Here is a 22,382-nt window from a genome sequence, read left to right as displayed (position 1 = left end):
TGTGGGCAGTACAGAAGCAACAAACCCCTATCACATTGCATGAAAGTTCTGGAGAGGGTGATTGATAAACAGATACGCAGAGTAGTAGAATGTAAGATGGGAGATGAGCAGTTTGGATTCAGATCAGGATGCAGCACAAGTGACCCGATATTTGTACTGAGACAGATACTTGAGAAGAAGCTAGAGATGAGGAGAGAATCCAACTGGGCATTCCTAGACTTGGAGAAAGAATATGACAAAGTCCCTAGAAAGCTGATCTGGGCAGTACTGCAGTGATTTGAAGTCCCAGAAACATTGGTAGAATTAGTGCAGGTGATGTGGTTTTCTTTGAACAAAGACAGAAATCTTGCTTTGCTGTTTGTTTTTTTGTGTGCCACAGTCGGTGGTTTTCTTTGGGTCGGAGTTGTTTCATAACAATACATTAGCAAACAGGTTGGAGGGGATGGATCAACAAAGCTGCTGTGTGCAGACGATGTGGCAGTACAGGCAGACTGAGCTAGAACTTCAGTGAAGGATAGGAGAATGTAATGCAAATCTGAAGGCACACGGGATGAAACTAAACACAGATAAGACAGTGGTGATGGCAGCAAATTGGGGAAATCAGAAGAAGCTGAGAATAGAGATAGAAGGGAAGATAGTGGAACAGGTAAACAGCTTCAAGTATCTGGGAAGAGTAGTTGAGGAGAAGGGTAGTCTGAATGAAGAAGTCGAAGCTAGAATCAGGGGCTGCAGCCAACTGGCATAGAGTATCAGATGTAGTCTATGACAGAAGCATGCCAAAGAAGCTGAAAAGTAAGGTGTACATGACAGTGGTTTGACCAGTACTACAGAAACCTTGGCAGTAAAGGCACAACAGTTGAAGAAGCTAGAGGTGATGGAAATAAAGTGCCTGAGAAAGGTGATAGGATGCACACTGTGGGACAGACAAAGAAATGAGGACATAAGAGCAGAAGCCAAAGTATCTCAAATTGCAGAAAAGATCAAAGAGAACAGATTGTGGTGGTTTGGGCACATGCGTAGAAAAGAAGAAGACACTCTGGTGAGGAAGATTTGGGACAGACAGGAAGAAGGTAAGAGGAAGCGAGGATGTCCAACAAAGAGGTAGATGGATTGTGTGAAAGAAGATCTGCGACAGTCAGGAATGAGTGTTGAAGAAGGCAGGAGTGAGGCACTGAATCAAGAGAGTTGGTGACAGTTAACATGATACCCCGACCCTATGTAGAAAAATGGAAAAAAGGGGGCTGATGGTGATGATGATGATTTTGATTGACTGAAAACTCATTTCACTGAATTTCAATTCACCCTCAGGAAAAAAAAAAAAAAAAGCTCAAATCACTGAAAACTCATTTCACTGAATCACATTTCACAGCATGTAAGTACTGTTGGGTAAATAAAATGGGGTTCCTATTAGATGGCCGAAGATGCATTCTATCCAATGCATCTTAGTTGAACTTAAAACAACGAAAAGGCAAAATAGTGAAGCGGCTTTTAAGCAAATTCTTTCCCAGGGAAAGAATTCGCTTGGCCGCTTCTGTTACTTTGCCATTTTTGGCACTGTAGTGTGATCTAGGAATTAGTATATTTAAGTGGGGGGTGGGGGGGCACAGCCCCCCACTTTATGTATTCTTTCAATTTTTTTTTTTGAAAAGCGCTGTTCTGAGCTTTCGAGATTGTAAGCTTTCGCTTACATGTGGTCGATTATTCATCATTCACTTTTTTAAGCATTCAATGATATAATTTCGACCCATAAAATGTATATGCCCTTTTACCCACTGTAGTGCGATCCTGGAATTAGTATATATAGTTAGGGGGTGTGTGGGGGTACAGCCCCACACATTGTGGTGTGGGAGGGCCTAGCCCCACCACCTACTTAGTTTTTATATTTATGATTCTCATTTTACTGATAGCTAACAATATAAAACCAAAAGTAGGTGGGGGGCTATGTCCCCCCCACCCCCCAACTATATATACTAACTCCAGGATCACACTACAGTGGGGAAAAGGGCGTATACATTTTATTTGCCCAACAGTACTTACATTCAGTGAAATGTGATTCAGTGAAATGAGTTTTCAGTGATTTGAGCTTTCAGCGATTTGGTGTGAGTGTTTTGAAATTCATTGAAATGAGCTTTCAGTGAATCAAAGTATATGTCTACATATATATATATATATATATATATATATATATATATATAAATATATATATATATATTTATATATTTATATATATATATATATATATATATGTATATATTACCCTCATTGTAATATGGGCAAAGGTTCTGATGCTTTTCCCTCTTAGGACTAAAAGTAGGATAGCTAATTGCTAATTATTATGTCCATGGGTTTAACTGAGCTCAAAGCTGATATTTTCACAATGTAGCTCTATCTCACTCAAAGTTGCCCTACCTATTCATTTGCTGTTGTAACCCTACCTTGTTCTGAAGTTATCGGACACCCCTGGGCAGCACAGTGATACAGTGGTTAGCATTGCCACCTCACAGCATTCAGTTCTCCGATTACATACATAATCTAGTGTAGGCTTTGTTGGGGAACCGAAGTCTATCTTGACATTTAGTGGGCACATGGCATAAAATCTCATCCTGATTATATATTTTCATCTAAATATCAGAGTTTCTTTTTGTACTCTTATAAGTACAATTAAAAATTATCTTCATACAACACCACCATATTATTCTCATTTATATAAGCACATTTTCTGGGTCTATATTAGTTCACCGAAATCTCATTGCAGCTAACACCCAATCATCGACCCTCATACAGAGAAATTCATTTCAGTGATTCACTGAATTTACTGAGGGCAAGGAAATACTTGCCCTACAACACAACGTTGCCCTTTTCTCCTCTGTAGTGCGATCTCAGAGTTGGTATATATAGTTAGAGGTTGTGCCCTCCATCGGGGAGGTGTGAAGGCAAAGACCCTCACTTGGGTGGGTTGGGCAAGTATTTCCTTACCCTCGGTAAATTCAACAAATCGCTGAAACAATTTTCACTGAATTAGGGTCGATGATTAGGTGTTCACTGCCATGTGATTTTGGTGAACTAGTATAGACCCCATTTTCTTTTATCTACACAATCAGTGCTATTTCCCCTGCCAGGTTCTGTAATTTCTTAATCTATTCTCCCTATTTCCTAAACCATACTAATATTCAGGAACAGTCTTCAAGTCAAATGATACTTCTCGTGTACCTCGTAATACTAAAACTAAGCTTTTAATCTCTTATACCCCAAAACTTATATTCTTATACAAAACTATATCACAATCTATCGCTCTTAACTATTGTAGAATAGCTTTACTTCTATGCCTTTGCATCACAATACTAGCATTCATTTGAGAAACACGTCATCCTTTCTTTTTTGATTTACCTTTCACGCTTTTCTTCCTTTTCCTTTTACTTACTTTCGTACCCATAGATGAAAACACCTTTTTTTCATTTCTTCAGCTCCCACAACCTTGAACTGGATAAAGCAGTTACTGGAGAATGAATGCAGTAAAGTAAATGAAGTAAATCTGCACTGGGATGTGTGCAGATTACTGTGGTGAGGAGCCACTTAATTCTTCTATGTCCTAAAAAGCTTTTCCTTGGCATATAGCTGACAGTAAAATATGTCTGATTCTGAATGTGCTTTTCACTACACAGTGCTCTTTAGATGCATATGATGGGCATGACATAAGTACTGTGTAATTAGACATGTGAAGTGAACGCATAGGACAGAGACTGTCCTGAAATCAGCAGAATTAATGAACTAACATAAATGCTGTAATGTGCTGTTATGCAGTGTCACAAATCGCAGTTATGAAGAGCAGGTGAAGTGGTGTGCATACGCACAGTAAAAAGCACCAATTGCAACAAGTCTGCATTATTGAAGACAGCTGCTTATGTTTATCCTGAACAGGTTAGCAGTCAAGTTTATTGTTTGCCGATAGACAACACGAGTAGATAACAGCAGTTGTCTAATATAGCTGTCGGTAGAAGGATACCACTGAAGATTTATTTTGAGACTCTCACAAAACAAATCTGCAATAAAATCTAAAACTGAAACATAAAGCTGATTCAGACTGGGCTTCTTTAATGAGGGGATGCAATATTGAGAAATGTAAAATCATGTTATTCTGACACAGCAGAATAAAGAGTTTCATGGACTTGTTGGAAATAAAACTTTGCTGTGATGAAATCAAAATCAAGAAAGCAAACATGGGTATATTTTATTATGGATGTTATGAAATATGACTTCCTAATAATGGTAGTCTTTGACAACATTGTTATACAGGGAAGGTGGAAAATCTGAGGTGAAGATATCGGGATATCTTTTATAACAAAATGATGGTTCAATGTTGACATTGTGAACAAATTAGAAAATGTATTATTTGAAAAAAAGTGTTTCGGAATGGAATCCTAGACTGGTTTCAGACTTCAGTTGAGTGCACTTGTTCTATAGCTTATGTTTGTTGAATACTTTCATTCATTTAGTTCATTATTTTATACTCTTACGATTTTGGTGGGGGGGTGACAGTGCTGAATTGTATTTTGAATACTTATTAATAAAGCATCTCTAGAGGAATTAAAAAATCTTCTAAGAGAATGCCTTCATAAAAACAGGTAGGACTACCAAAGAATCCCATTGCTAAGGGCAGACACTGTTTGTAAGCTCTGTGCTTGCTATGAAGCTTGTCAGGATGATCAAAAGAGGCAGTATGTAGGCCTAGCATATCTATCTAGACCTTTAGGGTGAAGCTTAGCAATATTAAAACAGTGATATGACAGGAGCAGAAAAATATGCCAGACAGCCTGAAGAATGCTGAATCCTAATGGGCAAGCAGCAGTGAAGTAGCAGGAATGCAGTTTCATTTCCCAGATAAGCTACGCAGTAAAAGTTATTAAACACAAAGATGCAACATTTAATAATATAAATTACTGATTTAAAGAAACTGACAGCAAATTATTGGTCTAGAATGAAGTATCACAATCATACATATAAGCAATCTAAAGAGGTTTTAACAATTCAAGTTGTGATGCCATGCTCTACCACCAATATGCAGTGGCCATAGTCACCTCTATCAAACATACATGATGAGCCATCAGGGTATGGTCCTATGATCCATTCTACTGCAACCTATGAGTGGTGGCCTGTGGCTATAGGTCTTTATTTCACTCCATTACCCCAATAAAAATTGGTAAACAACAGCAGCAAAAAGAATAAAATAAAAATATATAGGAATACAAATCAATATTCAAAAGGAATATTTGTTAACACCTTATATCATGCAGCTATTAAGTACAGTACAGTTCAATACACAAATTGTCAAATATTCTGGATGCAAACACATTACTTATTAGAATAGTATCATGGTATGGATGATCTCAATGTAGAGATTCAACCATATGCACAGATACAAGCCTTTTTATACTTTCTAAATAGAAAAAAAAAACACAAAATGGCTCATACAATGTTCAAAGCTTTCATAACTGTGATAAAAGCCATACACACATTCTCAAGGTAAAAATGAATAAACAGATAAAAAGTATGCAGATGGCAGGATAGCTTAAAACATTTCTTATGCTGTTATCTTGACATGATTTGTGTGCATAATTTTAACAGGCCTATCTCCAGCTACATTCCATGCAAATACAGAGCACATCAATTTTTTCAATGTCACATGATCAGAAGAAACAGTTACCATATGCTTGCTAAGCTCTGATGAACTCTAACAAAGGTCAAGCTGTTTTTTGTATGAGAAAGGAATATGTGAAAATGCTGCAGCAGTTTTAAGCTAGAAGTTTTATAAAACATGCATTAAATAAATATATATCCACAATAGTATACATAACTATGTGGAGTTTGACCTTAGCATGTAAAAATATACACTGAACAGCTACAGAGCAAAGTTATAGGCCTAGGCCTTCTAGATCTTTCATCCACTTCACTCGGACTTCTGTGCCTTACAGTGTTAAAGCATCCACAGTTAATAATGTGGCTGCCTGGTTCCAGTCTACTCCCCAGTGCTTTGCCCGGTGCATGCATGAGTAGGGCTTAAAGCAAAAAAAGCATGAGCAACTCTGATCACTATTTGAATGATGTCCCCTCCTGGTTAACCCTTGCCCTGGTGATCGGCAATAAATAGACCTTCTGGCCAGGAGGTGGCTGATGGCTGATAAATTGTGGGGCAAACTAGATAAAAAAATGCAGTGTATTTAAACCATTGCACTCAAGCACACATATACAATGATTTCCAAAAAAAAAAAAACACTATTAGTTAGTACCTTTTGGTGCTACAACTTTCTCTTACTTCATGGCAGTACCCCCACCAACTAGAACTAAAACAGCATGCACACTACTACTAGTTACTGTGCCAGTTACTGTTCTTAAATTAATCCAAATTAAACATAAAGCTGATGGTAATTTATAGCTGAACAATCTAACTCAGAGATGTATAAAAAGTCTAGTCATCACACCTGTATGTATCTGTATACCAATTAAGAAATAAAAAATAACCAGCCACACACTGAAAATTAAATAAATTAGATTCTTTACTTAAACTAAAGTAATACAGTTTGAAAAATGAAATATACAGACAAAGAGTAGTTTTGCATGCAGAAAATATATAATAAAATGCCTCAACAGGCAAATAACTGGCAGAAAAATACTAACTGTCCAGCTAAATATTTCCTAAATTAAATCTGGGTAAAGGAGTTACTAAGACCTGGTACAATTATTTTAGCAGTGCAAAATATAACACAAAAGCAAAACAGAACAAAGTCTCTCTTTCAGGGAGTTACAAAGTCCACAAAGCAAGCAGGCATTTCTAAGGCACAAAGTAGACTGTCCAAAATGCTTCCTGTGAGCAGGGTCTTCACAGCAAAAGGGTCATGCCACTTGACCTCTAGTTGGATGTGCAGCTGTTGAGTGGAATGGATGAAGAGTGAAAGTATGTGTCAGTAACAATATCTGAGGACAATCAAGGAGCAATCGCTTTGTCGAAGAATCCAGTAAGCCGACAGAGATGTAAACATGTTGACATTAAGTATCATTTTGTTAGATCAGCACTTAATGATGACAAAATAAGAATTGAATATTGTCCGACAACAGACATGGTTGCAGATGTCTTTACTAAACCTGCTACGAAATCAAAGATTGAAAAGTTCATGTATTACATATTTGGAATGTGATGGAAAAGTTATCCAAGAATATGTTCTTAAAATGTATTTTGCATACAGCGCAAGACCAAGTGGTTGACTGATAATAATAAAGAGAGTGAATGATCATATGTGTGCTCTTACACTGACGTCGCTGGTGTGGAGAGGTCAAGACAGGTCACATGACCATGTGTTTTATAATAAAGGAGGAAGCGAGGGTTGTTCCTCTCTTCCATTTTTAACCAGATTGCTTGCCTTCATGTGTGTTTATTTTCCTCTGTAAATGTATGTCTGACCCAACTTTCTTACCCTTAAGATGATACCGCCAACAGTTATCCATTTGACTAAAATGATGGTGTATCCTGACATTGTCAAGACAATCAACACATATTTCTGGCTCACCATTGGTACACATGCTGACACAATGTCAGAACCAAGACCTTCTTAAAGATGGAAAACTTGAAAAATGACATTTCAGTTACAAAAATTTATCAAACAATGAAGCAAATTCATCACACCCAGAGATAATTATTTTACCAACAAAAATCCATTTCACCTCACAGAATCATTGTCTTACTGAAATTAAATTGTTCAGCCTAGAAAAAAATTATTTTTATGCTATGACAAAATTTAATCCGCCACAGCTGTTTAACTTCTAGAAACCCTTTGACTGGTCTTCTTGGCGACAGTGGTTCACATGTTTTTGTGTGGTGACCAAATTAGATAATGAAACAGATGAAATCCAGGTAAATAATGCTTGTATATAGTATGTGTTGTGAGATGGAGAACATATACAGCTTTTGTTTTTATTCACAGATGGCTAGACTGTTAAATATGAGTCCATGATAAGTAAACTCAATGAATATTTTGTGCCAAAAAGAAATATAATACCTGAATTGCCATGCTTCCATAGATGTGTACAGACCAATGTTATATAAGCTGAAGCTTCTCTGAGTCACTTTTATGATCTGGCTAAAAATTGTTGGTTTTAATGGCACAAAAGATGAATATGTCAGATGCATAATTATGATTGGGCTGGCTGTCTCAGGAGGTACAACTTATTATCCTAGCTTTAAAAAATGCAAAATGTATCATCAGGGTTGTGGAATTAGTTAAAAGGAAAATGGTCATTTAAACAGGACAAATGATCTGTATAAAGTAAAATGCAAAGTTAATGGCAAGTTTAAAAAGAGGCATAATTCTTGCAAAATTAAAATTAAAGAAACAGAGCGATTGTAAGCTTGATAAATGCATGAGCTGTGACTGTTAAAATGCTGAGCCAGAGCAGTGTGTTGCAAATGGTGGGAGGTGGAAGGGATTAAAACATTGCTCCATTTTCCTGACATTTTAAGCAGGGTAGAATAAAGAAACATCCACTAAAATAAGGCTGAAATGCTCAGAACACATTTTCTTGGCTTCATTCGCTACTGTTTCTGATGTAGAAGCAGATTGGCAGGTTAAGATTCCGTGAACTTCAAGACTGACACAAGTCTGGCATTACTAAGATATCTCATGCTACAAATACAAGTTTCTCAATGTGTATATAGTTGCATGAAGCAGAGAATGAAATTCATAGCCCTGAAGGCAAACTCAAGTGCCTTAATAGATTTCTAGCGAAGCCTGCATGGAGGAAGCACACGATGGTCCTTACACAAACAATCTACTCTGAAGAGCTGTGACACACACAATGGGCTTATTTGCCAGAATTTATCTATTTATTTATCTGCTTTTTTTTTACTGGGAAAGTCTGACTATGTGTAATGCCCTTTTTCAGTGGAGGTCCAAGAAGTAAAGCTTCAAGAAATAATAGATGTACACTATAACAAAATTTAAACACTGTATAAAGAAATATGAGCAAAATATCATTAAAACTGAATAAACAGAAAATATCACAGAAAGATATAAAGTACAATAAATTCTAAGAAGTGACATTGGTGCATATTACAGAACACCAGTGAAGCAGGACATTATCAGTATAAATGCAATAATATCGCTAAGCAGTAGAGAGTATTGAAATTTGGTAGCTAAAGTAATGAGATATATATCTATAATCATGCTGATTTGTGAGGTAATAAAGGCAAAGAAGTGTCGATGTTTCTCATAGGAGGAGTACAATAAACTCACTTCAGTAAGACAAAAAGAACCATTTTGGAAAAATTATTTAGTAGGTAAAAGGAGGAAAGCATGAGTGTCTGGGCATTTTTAACCTGAAGATTCAGGATGATTGCAAATTCTACTGTGACTTAGATGTAGTTTGAGGCTGGTCTTAAAAGTAAGATTGTTTATTTGCCAGATGGTGAAGGGAATGCTCTTCCATAGTTTAGCTATGCTTATTGAGTATAAGGAATCCACACACGAGTTGCTGAATTTCTGATAATCTATTAGGTGTTGGTCATTTGATCAAAGGTTCTTTTTGGGTTTGTACAGTTTTGTTGTATTGCTGATGGCTGGGGTGTTCAAGGGATTTTCGAGTATTTTATGAGCTGCATATAAGATATGTGTTGTGGTAGCTCTAGCCAGTTCAGGTTCTGCAAGGGTATGCAATGATAGGTTCAGTTTGGGAGGTTGGATGCAAATTTACTTGTTTTATTATAACACTGTTTAAACTTGTTCTCTAGTGTAGTTTGAAGAAAAGTGAAAACTGTAGATACATACAGCAGGCTAACAAGCAAGAGAGATGTTGCATTTACTTTCTTGTTGTGGTCAGTGAGAAATAGCCTGGCTTGTAAAGTATCCCTAATTTGTGATGAGTTATTTTGGACAACAGCACTGATGAAATGATCAAATTTAAGTTTGTCTGTGACAATGCTCAGTAACTTGGTATGGGTGATTTGTTCTATTGTTGTGTTATTAAGATGAAACTATGTTTAGAGCTGTGCTAGCTGGTGGGAGGTTATTGGAGGTAAATGTGATTTAGATTTTTGGCAGATTCAGGAGTAGTTGGGATTGCTCCATTCAGGTCTCAATAGATGAGAAGGAGTCTTGGGTGATTCTTTAGAGTCAGTGTAGATATGTTTGATGAAGCTAGTTTACTTAAATGTGATCCATTGAAAATTAAGTTAAAAAACAAATGCGGTTCCATATGCCTTGACCACACCAAGGACGGTATCATTTCCTATGCTGTCCAAAGTAGAGACAAAATAAATAAATGCAAAGTCTTGACACAATTGAAAGTAATTAAAAAGAATGGTGAAAAGTGAATATGTGCTGATTAAAAAAATCGGTGATGCACGAAAGGTTTATTCTACCTATGTTGGAAGACATAGCACTAAATCTTGTTAATGCAAGCGTGTTTCCCATATTAGATGCTTCCAGCGAATTCTGGCAAATACCTTTATATAAAGACATTCAAAAGCTAACAACCTTCATTACCCCCACTGGGAAGGCTCTGTTTTCAGTGTATCATTTGGTATAACCTCAGCACCTGAAGTCTTTCAGTTTAAAATGACTGAGGTACTCAGTGGTTTAGGTGGTGCTGCTGTTATAGTTATAGATAACTTTGTTTCTTGGTCAAAATAAAGAAACACATGATTCAAGGTTAGAGTCAGTGAAGTAGATTATTAAACATTCTGCGTTAAAGCTAAACCAAGGCAAATGCTGCTTTAGTAAAACAGAGTTATAGTAATCAGGGTTATGTGACTTTGTACACAACATAAGGGCTAGCGCAATCAGACTAGATGCAAGCAAGATCAGAAAAATAGTCAAATTACAAGATACATTTTGCTTGGCTGAATTAAGACAAGCCAGACATGATTTTTAGGCAAGACTCAAAATTCAAACCCACCTCCGTAAACAGCACAAGTAAAGAACTGAGGGTTATGCTACTCAACGCCAGGAGTTTAAATCTCAAAATGCATGCGTTCGAAGCACTCCTAAGTATGGAGAACGTCGACATCTGTGCAGTAACTGAAACCTGGTTCAAGGCTCCAGAGAGCACTCCAGCACTACTGGGCTACAACTCATACCACACTTTTCGGCCACAGAACACAGACCAAAACACAAAAGGAGGGGGTGTATCCATATTCATCAAGGATACCCACATCTCCAGGTTAGTGGCGCAGCATGATACCTCTGAGATCATCCATGTGCAATTAACATCGGGCAAATCTGCAATGCAAATTGTGGCCTGCTACAGATCACCCTCCATGACCCAGGACCACCACTCCACCTTTCTGGAGACACTGGAAAACATGAAGGTCCTACCGAACACCCTGATCTTGGGAGATTTCAATTACCCTACCATTAACTGGGAAAACTACTTGAGTACAAACTCCCAGGCTCAGCGCTTCCTGGAATTTATCAACTCAAATGCCCTGGATTGGCTGGTAAACTCCCCTACCAAAGGCCACAACATATTGGACCTGCTCATCACCAACATGGGCGACAGGTGCTCCGTACCGGAGGTCAACCCGTCACTGGTTAGATCAGACCATAAACTAATCACCCTGGATGTCCACACCCCACCACCACCCCAACCAAGGAAACCACAGTGAAAAACTTTTCTAAAGCAAACTTCACCTTACTTAAGTCAGAGGTGGTAAGTTTCACAGCCCCCACGCTAAAGGATAACACTGCCCAAGATGCAGAATCCTTTACAATTGCACTCTATGAGCACCTACAAGGATGCATGGATTGTGCCATCCCCAGCAAAACCAAGACTCACTCCCCTAAGAGAAGGAAACCAGTCTGGTGGACCCCTGCCATAAACAGGTTATACAACAAAAGGAGGAAACTAGTTCAGAAAAAAAGCAAATCCCAAGAAGGAAAGGCATCCCTGATCAGTATCAATAAGAAACTAAGGTCCCTCATAAAATCATCCAAGGCTAACTTCGAAAGAAAAATAGCCAAGGACTCGAAAGATAACCACAAAGCCTTCTTTAGCTATGTCAAAAATCTAAGTGGCAACTCGCAGATATGCTCTGAGATAGTGCAAAATAGCACAACATATACTGAACCTACTGATATTGCCAACATACTGGCAGATAGATTCAGTGCAAACTTCACCTCCCTCTCACCTTCAAAAGGGCCCACAACAATACCAGAAAAGTGTAGTGTCCCGGAAATCACAGAAGCACAGGTGAAAACAGCCCTTTCAAAAGCCAAAAACACAGCATCAGTGGGGCCAGATGGTGTCCCAGGCTGCGTCTTGCACGAACTACAGAACTAACTAACCCCCCACCTAAACACACTGTTCATCCTCAGCCTCTCCACAGGCTACGTGCCCATAGAATGGCGGACAGCAATGGTTATTCCGCTCCACAAAGGAGTCACAACTGACCCTGGTAACTATCGCCCCATAAGCCTGACTAGCCTGGTCTGCAAGGCTATAGAGCACATAGGTTCATAGGTTCATAGGTTCATACTAGGCTATCTGCCCGAGGGCATTTACAAGCCTAGCCCATAGTTTTGTGGCTTACGCCACCCCTTTAGTATGGGGAACTATACCCATTATTTTGCTGTGCCTCTGTCGAACAGTGACACTGAGGTAATCCCTGGGGTATATCTGCGATCTCCCATCCATTGGTCAAGATTTCTCTTGAACAAGGCCAGCGAGGTGCTCTGCCTCACATGTACCGGGATTTTGTTCCACAGCATAGGGAGTCTTTGGGTTTTGAATCTATCCCTCCAGCACATCCTATTAATAGCCGTGTCGAGGTTTAAGTCTCCCGCCCTTGTGGCTCTGATGGATCTAGATTTTTTGAGGTGAAGCATATTCATCAAATCTGGGTTTGACATGGCCTTGTATGTTAGGCAAAGGTCACCTCTGAGCAAGCGGTAAGCGACTGAATAGAGCTGGAGTTCTTTCAGTCGGGCAGCATAGGACAGATTTTTGAGACCTTTTATCCTTTTGGTGAGGAACTTTTGTGGCCTTTCCAGCTGCTGCAAGTGTCGGGTCAGATACATTCCGAATGGGGCATTGTACTCAATCATTGGTCTGATGAGTGATGAGTAAAGGGAGACAATGACCTCCCTTGATCTAGATGAGAATCCCTTCATGATAAGGTGGGCAATGTAGAAGGTCTTCCTAACTACTTTAGCTACATGGGTGTCGAATGACAGACTACTATCAACCTGGGTCCCCAGGTCCCTGATAACTTCTTCTGTGCTCAGTGGATTGCCACCTATTTGGTAGCTAGGGGTAACCTTGTTTTTCCCGAAGGGTATGACTATGCATTTTTTGGCATTTAACTTTAGGCCGTGGCTCTGGCACCAGTTATCCGTTTCTGTGAGACCCTTCTGAAGGATATCTGTGTCAGATGTGTTTTCTACTATGGCCCAGTTTGCAGTCATCTGCAAACTTTGTCAGCCATAACCCTCCTGTGTTTGCTTGTACTTGGAAAAGTAAATGCCAAACAAGAGTGGGCCCAGGACTGAGCCCTGTGGGACACCACTTGTGACAGGCTTTGAGTCTGACATGGCGCCAGCAACTCTGACCCTGTGGGTTCTGTCACTCAGCCAGTTTGCAACCCATCTTGTGATGTATGGGTTAACATTTAAGCTGATGAGTTTTTCAATGATACCCGAGTGGGGTATTGTATCGAAGGCCTTAGCCAAATCGAGGTAGGCTGTATGGACTGCCTTTCCCTCATCAATGGCTTTGGTGACTGTTTCAAAAAGTCAACCAAGTTTAAAAGGCATGATCTGCCTTTGACAAAGCCAAACTGGGTTGGATCCAAAGTCTGCAAATTCCCTATGTCTTTATTTATGAGGTCCATTATGATCCTCTCCATGGCTTTGCAGATAAGGCTTGTCAAGCTAATGGGCGGTAATTTCCAGGGTCTGTGGAGGCACCGCCTTTGTGAAGTGGGACCACAGTTGCAGTGCGCCACTCCTGGAGTGCGTATCCAGAGGTAAGACTTTGATTAAACAGTTGTCCTAGCTGTGGGTTTAATTCCTCATTGAGTTCGTGGAGCACACAGCCGGGGACACCATCAGGTCCCATGGATGCTGTGTTTTTGCTTTGAGAGAGCAGTTCTCACTTGGGCGCTGGAGATGTTTGGGGGCTGCACTCGTTTGGTATAGATATCTCTCCTTTTGGGGAGGGGAGAAGTTTGCACTGAACCTGTCAGCCAGTATGTTGGCAATGTCTGTAGGATCAGTAATCTTCACATCATTTTGAACTAGTTCTGAGCATATCTGGGAGTTTCCTCCTAGGTTTCTAACATAGCTAAAGAAGGCCTTATGATTGTCTTTTGAGTCTTTAGCTATTTTTCTCTCGAAATTTGCTTTGGATGATTTTATGAGAGCTCTTAGTTTTTACTTATAGTGATCAAGGGTGTCTTACCTTTTAAGGATTTTGCTCTATCTTGTAGTAGCTTCCTCCTTTTGTTGTAGAGTTTGTTTATGGCTGGGGTCCACCAGACTGGACGCTTGCCTTTGGTACAAAGAGTCTTTGTTTTGCTTGGGATTGCCTTATCCATGCAGTCCTGCAGGTGCTGGTAGAAGGCATTTGTAAGTGATTCAGCGGCTTGAGTATTGTTTTCCGCCGGCTCGGCGGCCTGAAAGGAGACCACACTAGTCTTTAGAAGTGTGAAGTCGGCTTTTGAGAAGTTCTTTACTGTGGTCTTTTTTATTTCAGGTGGGGGTGGGATGAGGACCTCCAGCGAGATTTGTTTGTGATCTGATCTCACCAGTGAGGGGTATACTTCCGGTGTTGAACATTGTGCTCCCATGTTCGTGATGATGAGATCAAGTATGTTATCTCCTCTTGTGGGGATGGTGACTAGTTGTTCCATGGCATTTGAGTTTATGAATTCCAGGAACTTTTGGGCTAGGGTGTTTGGGCTTGAGTAGTGTTCCCAGTCTATATTAGGGTAATTGAAGTCACCTAGTATGATGGTGTTTGGTGATACATTTATCCCCTCTAGTGTTTTCAGGAAGGCCATGTGAGGTTCCTGAGTTTGTGAGGGTGGCCTGTAACATGCTACAATTTGCAGAGCAGTCTTGCCTATGGTTAATTGCACCTGGATGGTCTCCGATGCATCATGCGTTGCCACCAGTCTTGAGGTGTGGGTGTCCTTGATGAATATGGATACCCCCTCCTTTCTTGGTATTGTCCGGATTTTGGGGCGGAACGCATGATATGAGGTAAAACCTGATAGCGCTGGGGTGCTCTCAGGAGCCTTGAACCAGGTTTCTGTCACAGCACAGACATCGATGTTCTCCATACTGAGAAGGGCCTCGAGTGCGTGCATTTTGAGATTTAGACTTCTGGCATTGAGCAGCATTACCTTTAGTTTTTCCTTTTTGTGTTCTAGGGTGGTAGGTTTAGAATTTGAGCCTTGCCTAAAAAGGCACTATGGGGTGGCAAGAGCCTTTGCCAATATCCGGAATCCCAGGGGTGACAGGTGCAAGCCGTCCCTTGCAGCGTGGCTTGTCCAGCATGTCATCCCAGGCAGACAGATACTGGATCCCCTTTGAATGACACCAGTGTTTAAGCCAAATGTTAAAGCTGATCATCTTATCTCTGTATTGTGGCATCATTCTTGGTGAAGGTAGGATACTGCTCAAGGTCAGGGTCATACCTGCCTGGGCTACATAATCAGAGAGCTCCTCAATGTCTCTTTTCATGTAGTCCAAGGAGGTACGTCTCAGGTCGTTTACACCAGCATGGACAATGACTGAGTCAGATTTGTACCTGCTGTTGAGAGACCTGAGTGCTTGCGTTATGTGGCGGATTCTAGCGCCGACAGGCAGCTTACTGTGACCTTCTCCTTACTCAGTCTGGTGAGCGGGACGTCAGTGTGTCTGACTATGGAGTCAACAATGATTAGTGTGTCTGGCATTGTGTTTGGCCTTAAGGGCTGTGACTGTTTGACACTCTGACTGTGAGGTCTATGTGTTGCGGGTGTTGTGTTCTGAGGTGGTTGTTTGGGTGTCTGCTTTGGTGGCCTCTGCTGTTTTGGTAGATTTTTGATCAGAGCCTCGAGTATGTCTTTGTGTGTTTATGTGTATGATTTGAGGTTGTAATGGTACTATGTGAGACTGGGTCTATAGTGTGTGTGGTAACCTTCTCCTCCTGACTGGTCTTGCCAGTCCTATGTTGAGAGAGCTCAGCCTCCAGTTTGGCCGTATAGTTGCATCTCTCGCATGTATTTGTGTTTTGTGGGAGGAGGAGAGGGTTGTCTGTGTACATGAGGCAATTGTAACATTGCCTCAATATTCCCAGGTTCACCAGCTGAGCAGGAGAGGACACTAGCAACTGATCCCTCGACATGCTAGAAGGATAGACAAAAAACTTTAAAAAGATTCCGGGGGACGTGGGTGACCGAGAAATGGGGGGTTGCCTTTTTGGGGTACTATCTATGACAAGGGTGCCGTATCAAGGTAATAAGTACTGCAGGAGCAAGTGCTAGGTTTAACAGATAGAGAATAGTCTACTTGGAGTCAAGTAGGGATGATCTTTTTAGTTATAGGATACGCTGATTTGATCAGTAGTATAGTTCGAGGAAGGTAGTTTTAAGGGAAAATTTGAAGAGTGGACTTTAGGTAGCACGAATAGTTTAAACCTGCTTAACCGGCGCTGCCCTAGTGTGCAACAGTGGCAGCTCCGCGCTAATTCGCGCTAAATCGCGCTAACGCGCGTTTAGCGCGTTTTATACCAGGGGGCTGGAAAAAGCTAGAAACTGGCCCAAAACGACCAATAAACTACTAGTTACTGGCTGAAACCTCACAAAACTAGACAAAAGGCAGCTCAATGCTTCCCACTCCCACTGGTAAGCAAGGTAACTTCCTTTCCCCCAAATAAGGCAAGGAAACAGTACACAGGAACTACAACCAAAGCCCAGGAATCAGCAACTCTGAAACTGGACTAAACTAGTAAAGCAGGAAAAACAAGAGATATTTTTTTCTTTTTTTTTTCATCATTATGGAACTCATTAACAAAGACATTGGGAACCTCCAAATACTTGACCCGACCCAGTTCGGCTTTGTTAAGGGCAGATCATGCCTACTAAACCTGATTGACTTCTTCGAGACAGTTACCAAGGCCATAGATGAGGGAAAGGTGGTTCACACAGCCTACCTTGATCTCGCCAAGGCCTTCGACACCATTCCTCACTCGGGTATTATAGAAAAACTCTCCAGCCTGAACATAAACCCCTATGTCACAAGATGGGTTGCCAACTGGCTTACAGACAGAACTCACACGGTAAGAATAGCGGGCTCCAGGTCTGACTCTAAACCAGTCACAAGTGGTGTCCCGCAAGGCTCAGTTCTGGGACCCCTACTGTTCGGCATATATCTCTCAGAAGTACAGGCAAACCCAGGAGGACTATGGCTAACCAAGTTCGCCGATGACTGCAAACTGGGAGCCATAACTGACTCAACGGCTGACACGGACATCCTCCAAAAAGGCCTTACTGAGACAGACACCTGGTGTCAAAGTCATGGCCTCAAGCTAAATGCCATAAAATGCATAGTCATCCCATTTGGGAAAAACAAAACACCCACGAATTACCACATAGGTGGCAGCCCCCTTAATACAGAAGAGGTAATAAGAGATCTGGGGACCCAGGTAGATAGTAATCTCTCCTTTGACAATCATATTGCCAAAGTAGTTAGGAAATCCTTCTATGTGGCCCATCTAATTACTAAGGGGTTCGCATCTAGAAATAAAGAGGTTATAGTGCCCCTCTACTCGTCACTCATCAGACCATCATAGAGTACAATGCCCCATTTGGGATGTACCTCACAAGATACTTCCAACAGCTTGAAAGACCACAAAAGCACCTCACCAAGAGGATTACTGGCCTCAAACATATGTCCTATGCAGCCCGACTGAAAAAACTCCGGCTGTACTCAGTGGCATATCGCTTACTCAGAGGTGATCTCTGCCTGACTTACAAAGCCATGTCCAACTCAGAATTGATGGACATGCTCCAACTAAAGAAATCCAAGTCACTGCGAGCCACGCGCTCTAGTGAGCTAAACCTCGCCACAACAATAAATAGAACATGCTGGAGGGATAGATTCCTGTCACAGAGACTCCCCCTGCTTTGGAACAAAATTCCTAACTACATTAGGCAGAGCCCCTCACTAACACTCTTCAAGAGAAGCCTTGACGAGTGGATCGGTAACAGAAAGTACGCCCCTGGGATCACTTCATTGGCTCTGCTTGACAGAGGCTCAGTTAATTAATCAATGGGGTGGTGAAAGCCAACACCCTCTGGCTAGGCTTATAAATGCCCTCGGGCAGATAGCCTAGTATCTACCTATGAACCTATGAACCTATTAATTACTTGGACAAATTTGTGTTAGACCTCTCAACTATACTATGTCCTTTAACAGACCTGGGGAGTTAGGAGTTGGCATAATGGTCAAGGTGCTTACCTCACAGACAAAAGATACAAGGTTTGAATCTCATCTTTGATGGGTTTGGGGTTTGGCATAATGGTAAAGTTATTTACCTCACAGATACAAGGTACAGGGTATGATTCTCACTTTAGTGTGGAGAGGGTTGATGTAATGGTTGAGGTCTTAATCTCACAGATACAACGTGCAAGGTTTGGTTCTGCCTTCTGGGTATTGGTTCGGCTTTGTATTACTCTGTAGACTGACAGCCTAGTATTTACCTATGACTGTGTGTTCCTTAAAGATAAAGACAAATGTATCCAGATCATGGAGATGTGCTCAAGCCCAAGCAATCAACAAACTAAATGAAATGCTAACAAGCTCTACTGCTAGCATATTATGATGTCACTAAACTGGCAAATGTGAGTGCAGGCGCTAGTAGCTACAGTTTAGGTGTAACATTACTTCAAATGAATAATCAAGTGTCACGCCCTTTTGCCTATTGCTAACCAGTGCTGAATATAGATATTTGCAGGTTGAAAAAGAGTGCCTGTGAGGCTCAAGAGTTTCCAAGTGCCATTCAAGCGCCAAAGACTGTTAATAAGATAAAGAAAATGCAGCGCCAAAGTGTTCCACGAGCCTCTGAAACAGATGATTGCTGCACGTGTTATCCACAAATCCTAAATGTGGCCAACTATTACCTGACACTGAAGAAGACATTTCTGTTTATATACAGAGCTTAATGTTGATTAGACCAGTGATTACGAAGACGCTAGATGATCTTAAGCAAGCTACTCAAAATAACTGAGAGTTGCAAGCTGCTATCCAGCATGTGTGAAATGTACGGCCAAATTGCTGGACACAAACCAAACAGCTTATGCATAGGCACTACATAGTCAAAGCTCAGTTTTCAGTGTATCATGGCTTATTGTTATATCAACACAGAACTGTAGTATTTTCATCTCAGTGAGCAGAAGTGCTATATCAAATACACAAAGATTAAAAAATCTCTTAAAATGTCAATAAAGGATCAAAATGCCATTGTGGTAGCCAAATATTAACAAAGACATTGTACATCTACTGACAAAGTCTCACTACTTCATTATGCGTAAACCATTGCAGAGAGACAAGAGCCATTACGTCAATACACTTACCATAAGGTGCTTGGCAGAAGATAGCTGCTGATTTGTATGAGCTTAAAGGTACAAATTACCTCAGAGTTGTGAACTAGTACACTCATGACATAGAAATAACCCATGTACCAACCATGACAAGCCAGCAAATTATAGCCAGATTCAAGACAATGTTTTCAATATATGGCTTACCTATTGAATGGGTTATGAACAATGGTATGCAGTTTATGTCGTCAGTTCCAGCATCTTGTTACTGTGATTTAGTCTACAATTAAACAATGAAAATTATAGTGTAGTACAGCCAAAACAATACAGCGACAACCATATTGTCAGAGAGCTCTTATGACATAGTTTGTTACTCACCACAGTGTTACAGGAGTAAGCCCTTCAACCGGAAGGAAGACAAATACGAACTCACATGCCACTGTTAGTGTCAAAATTCAAACCTAAAATTATTCTGTATAATACAGTCAAACAAAATGATCAAAAGGCCAAAGGTTTGCACAAAAAGTTTTATACTGGCATCATTCTGTGCATCCACTACCTATCCTTCAACCAGGTCAAGCTGTACGCTTAAAGTTAGAGGGAGAGAAAAATTAAAAAAACAGAAAAACTAGTAGACTTAAAACTTCGTTGATGAGCTTAGTCACAATGATTTCCAAAAATCATGAAACCCAGGTAGTATTCCATAGCCAAACAAGCCTTTATTTGTCACAGACAAGTGATCTTCAGTAACAAAAAATTAGTAATACTTTACAATGTTAAACATATCAGCTTTAATACACTTAGTAGTAGGGGTGGAAAATATATGTATTGTTTAATTTGAAACCAGCCTACTCCAGGCAAACAATATAAACAGGGCTTTAAAAGTGCATTTAAGAACAATTAGTACCTACTCCCACACACTAATACTGATTAGATCAAACTAAATCCTAGTTAAGGAAAAGACTACCTATCAGTTTGCAACATACATTCCAAAATTAAGAACGGAATAACATACATATAAAAAGGCTGAGGTTTAACTAAAATCGCTTTCGGCTAACTAATGCAATAAATCCTTCATCAGGTCTGTGACAAGAACTAAAATCATATACATAAGTAAAAAGAGTTAACTAGATAGATGCAAGAAAAGACACACATAGCTATCTAACCATAAACATTACCTAATAAAAACACTATAAATATAAATATATATCTATGTAATATCTAATAAACATCCATCCATATTCTTTAGTGTATAAAAAATGTTATTTACAGCTCAGAATAAATGTCGGTGCTTTGCAGTAGAAAAAAAAAACACCTGTCATGGCAGTTTTCATGTTTACAGCCCCAAAAATGATAATACAATGAAAACCAGTTGAAAAAAACACACAAAATGCAGAAAACAATGGATGAAGTAAACTAGTAATGTACAAAACTGTGCAGGTGTGTGCACAGGTGTGCACCAGTATGCTAAATGGGTTAATTATACCAATGCTTTATGGTAATAGCTGAATGAAAAAAATGTGTTTTGAATTTACCATTTAAATCTCGGGGATGATGCAAGAGTGTATTAAATCTATTCAAAGCAGAATTGAAGTTAAAGTAACTAAACATATATAAATTTATACACATTCTACACATCATTGTTTTATTTTGTTGTATGTTTGGTACCTTTAGTACATAAAAATATTTTCTCAAAAATTCCCTAAGAAAACTTTTACAGATTGTGTGGCAGCTTACGTAAATTCGACAGTCTTAATAGAGCAATAGTAGTTATGTCCTGGTTTTCTGCTGCATTTAATCTCAGCATCCAGCATAATTCTTTTTTTTCCAAAACACCATTAACATCCCCTTCAAGCTTATCCATCGCCACACAGTCCGGAATGATAAATTTAAAACCAGAATGTCTGGGATGTTCTAATAAGTGTTTGGATAAGGCCTTCCTCTGGCATTTACATCTGATGTCAGGAAGATGACCTGAAATCCTCCTTTTCAGTTTATTCATCATCTTACCCACATAAAATGCAGGGCAGTCATTACACTTGTCCCTATATACAACCTTTTCAGTATTACAGTTACCACCTGCTAAAGATTTCACCATCTTTTTAAAATAGGGGCATTCAAATGTCAAACCCCATGGGACATGACAGGTGTTGCAGTGCAGAAACTACTGCAAAACCTACTGAACCCTGACTCTGGATGGTACAAATAAGAGATGGTACCATATTTAGTTAAAGTAGAAGACGTACCTAATTGGTTCCTGATGTCCTGCCTGCGGTGTTCTTGGGACCCAATCAAACAAGCTTGAATTGAAAATTACCAGGTCTTTATATAAGAAAACTGTTCCTGAACCAACAAAACAGCTGTCTCCACTGAATATTCAAGGCAAGTGTGGAAGTGGTAGCTTGACTGTTTGCACTGATAGACCATGTGCTGTTCAGCCAATGCAACAGAGTGTGACTATTCCTGTTCCTAATGCTGTTGACTCTGTTTTTGTTTTGTCTAGTGACTATAAAAATGATGATGCATGTTATGATAGTCTGCTCAAAGATTTTCTTCTACTGGTTCAAATTATGTTTCTAGTACCAGTTCTGGCATTATTCAAATGACCAGGAATGTTTAGAAAATCAAAACACCACATTGCTGTGACAGAGTAATGGAGACAGACAAGTAATCATACAGTTATTTGCAAATAATGTATTTCTGAATGTTTCATAAATAATCATATTGCTTATGTTTATTAATAGCATGCATTTTCAGAATTAGTCCAGAGTTTTGAATATATGGGATACAGGTTGTGCACGATCGTACTTCACAA

This window comes from Protopterus annectens, chromosome 1.part2, assembly GCF_019279795.1.
Source record: "Protopterus annectens isolate FY-2018-M chromosome 1.part2, PAN1.0, whole genome shotgun sequence".
In the NCBI taxonomy this organism is placed as follows: Eukaryota; Metazoa; Chordata; order Ceratodontiformes; family Protopteridae; genus Protopterus; species Protopterus annectens.
Note: the sequence above shows the minus strand (reverse complement) of the source record.